Here is a 3159-nt window from a genome sequence, read left to right on the forward strand (position 1 = left end):
GGGCGCTCACTTCCCGCATACCATTGTAGTGGTGGTGGATGCCCCAAAGCTTACTGTTTGAAGCTGCATGTGGCAACAGAAGTGTACAAGATCTGCAGCTCAGAAGCATCCCCACTCATTTTTCATCTTCTACAGAGACCCGCTCACATAACTTCACTACTGAGAGGAGGCAAAAAATATTTGGAGAGTATTCATTCCTCTGGTACTCTGGGGTAGAGTATGGCAAGTGGCTATAGCTCTGTGTCTCACTCACTTCCATTCTGTAACCAGTTCATTAATTTTAATTGACCTGGAGGCTAATAATTAAATTAATTTTCTAAGTAAAAAGGTTTTAGCAGTAGGTGGCATAACTTTTGATTGTTCTGTGGGCTCTGTTTGACAGAATTTGATGGAGATGGTGAGATAGTGTTGTGTTTTTTCCCTCCACCTCTCCAAAGTGATTGTCATGGTGAAGCGGAGAGAGAGGTGAACCATGTAATCTGGGCAGGCTCAGAAGCTCAGGCACTCTGGGAAACAATGCTTGGGAAATTACCAAGAGCCTGGCACAATTTCACTTGAAAGCATTATTTATCTTTAGGTTGTTTTGTACAAAACAACAGAAATACAAAAATAAGGATCACTGTGATACGGTTATTTCACCAGTGAAAAGTAACTGCTTTCATGGCATTTTGTACTACTTTGAGACACTTTACAAAAGCCTTTATGCATCTAATGCATTTTAAAGACTGCACCATTTCTGTTTAATAGAGCTTTACACAAATTACACACATAAATCCATCCATCCATCGATTTTCTTTTACTTATCCATTTCAGAGTTGAGGAGGGAGCTGAAGCCTGTCACAGAGTGAGAGGCAGGGTACACCCTGTACCGGTCATTAGTCTTATCACAGGGCTCAGTAATGACATATAATAAATGTTAATCATTAATCTTTGATGTAAATTCATCGTTTACATCAAAGGAATTACAAAAGACCAAATACCCCACAAATACAATTAGCAGTTTACATCCTGTATGGGCGACTTTTGGAAAAAAAAAAGGAGGATACTTTTATTTATTGTATTTGTGTGTAGCAGGGAGGATCTGTTCTGGGTAAATTACAGTAATGTCTCTTAAAATGTTTAATAATTGTGAGGTGTTGTAAACTTGGACGTGCTCTCAGTAGAGTCAGATTTAGTGTGTCATAGAAAAAAATGGATTCTGTCATTGCATTTAAATACAATGGTCCTCTTGGTTATTGTCAGAGCTATAAAAATGAATGGTGTAGACTCCTGTCTTCTTTGAAGTATAGACAGCTCCCTGGATGACAAATGAATGGGCAGGGAGGGAGGCTGAGGCTGACGATCTCTGATGGATGTTCATGACCTTTGGCCACAGTGTTTGAACCGGAGTGCAGAGAAAGCGATCAGTTGAATGTAGACAATGCTGACATGTTACTTGTGACCCATCTGGTGCATTTTTGGGGCATTGTCAGCTGTTCATTTTTGTCAAAATACAGAATACTATACAAATCCTTCAAGACAGAATCTGTCTGGCACCCTTGTAGGTGGCCTATTTAAATTAAATGGAGAGATCCAAAACTTTAATGGTCACAGTAGATAAAAATGTCAAGCGCAGATTTACCATTCTAATGTAAAACAAATAAATAAATAAACCAATAAAATTTGAGTGTGTTTGTTACAAATAACCTGCATTTATTTGGCATACGATAAACAGTACTGTGCCAAAGTCTTCATTATTTCTTTATATATTGCTAATATAAATCACTGCACAGGAACATGTATTCATAAATAGAATGCAGCATGTAAAAACTTGCTGCCATTCTAATGAGCTTGAAAATCCATAATTGGTATGAGCATCCTCATTCTCCAACACAGCCACAACTCTTTTTTTGGCAAGCTTTCTTATCATTTCTTTAAGTAGTCTTCAGGAGTAGTTTTCCAGCCTTGAAGGACAATCAAAGCTCTTCTTTGGATGTTGGCAGCCTTTTGTTCTGTTCTCTGTCAAGATGATCCCAATAATGCTGAAGTCTGCACTCTGGGGAGTCCAGTTCATGACTGATGGTGTTCCTCTGTGTATGTTTTCTAACTACATATGCTTTTTCTGCACCTGTAGTGCATTTAGGAACACTATCATGCTGAAAACACTGAGTCGCTGAGTCATTGGCAATCAGATTCTTTCCAGATGGTATTGCAATCAAATTTTGGAAAATCTGACAGTACCTTTCTGCATTAATAATTCCATTAATGTTGACAAGATCCCCAACACCAAACTCTGACAGAGCCTCTGAGTAGACACTGACTATTTGTACCTTCTCCAGACTTCTTCCCTACATATTCATGACGATTTGTACCAAAACTTTGCAAATTTGCATCATCAATCCATAAGACCTGTTGCTGCTGATTTTCAGTCTAGTTCTTGTGTAATTTAGAGACAGTAACTCACCATTAAGATCATTCACTGGTGAGTTTTCAGAGAATGAAGACCAGATGCGTCTCTCAGGTCCTGTTTCTTCTCTAGAATTTTTTTTCCCTAATTCTTAAGGCCATGACTTTCAGGTAATTCTCATCTGCTGTAGATATTTTTTATTTATTTATTTATTTATTTTATGTCTGCCAGATCTTATTTTGTCCTCTATTTGTCCAGTTATTTTAAATTCCTTAAGCACACTGCATACCATGCCACTAATAGCTCTTTGGGAATTACCTTGTGTATGTAAATACTATTTTATGTCTCTCAAAGGCTTTGTGTTGGCATTTTTTGTAGATTTAACTAAACAAATGGAACAAATGATGTGTTTTTTGATGAGCTGCTGGTAACAAAGTACCAAAAGATTTACTAAGTTGTCTGTTATGTGTAGACACAACACTTGATTTGAGTGTCTTTTTGTGCTTGAATGAGTCTGTGTTAAGTAGCGTAACAAACAAGCAAAAAGAACAGGACTGGCCTGAACATGAACAGAAACAAAAAAGCAGTTACATACAAAGAAAAACTTCGAAAAAACTAAAAAAAAAGGTCCAGCTTATACAAAAGTATACAAAAAACATCATATGAGTTATTAAGTATTAAGACTTAAATGCAGGGCAGCACAGAGAGAAATTGAAGGTGGCAGAAAGTCCCCCCCACCTCCCCAGGGGGCAAAGGAACCAAGGCTTTTTATT

Source organism: Mchenga conophoros, linkage group LG2 (assembly GCF_057382185.1).
Source record: "Mchenga conophoros isolate Kocher_MC1m ecotype Shallow Benthic linkage group LG2, M_conophoros_male_GT1.1, whole genome shotgun sequence".
Lineage (NCBI taxonomy): Eukaryota > Metazoa > Chordata > Actinopteri > Cichliformes > Cichlidae > Mchenga > Mchenga conophoros.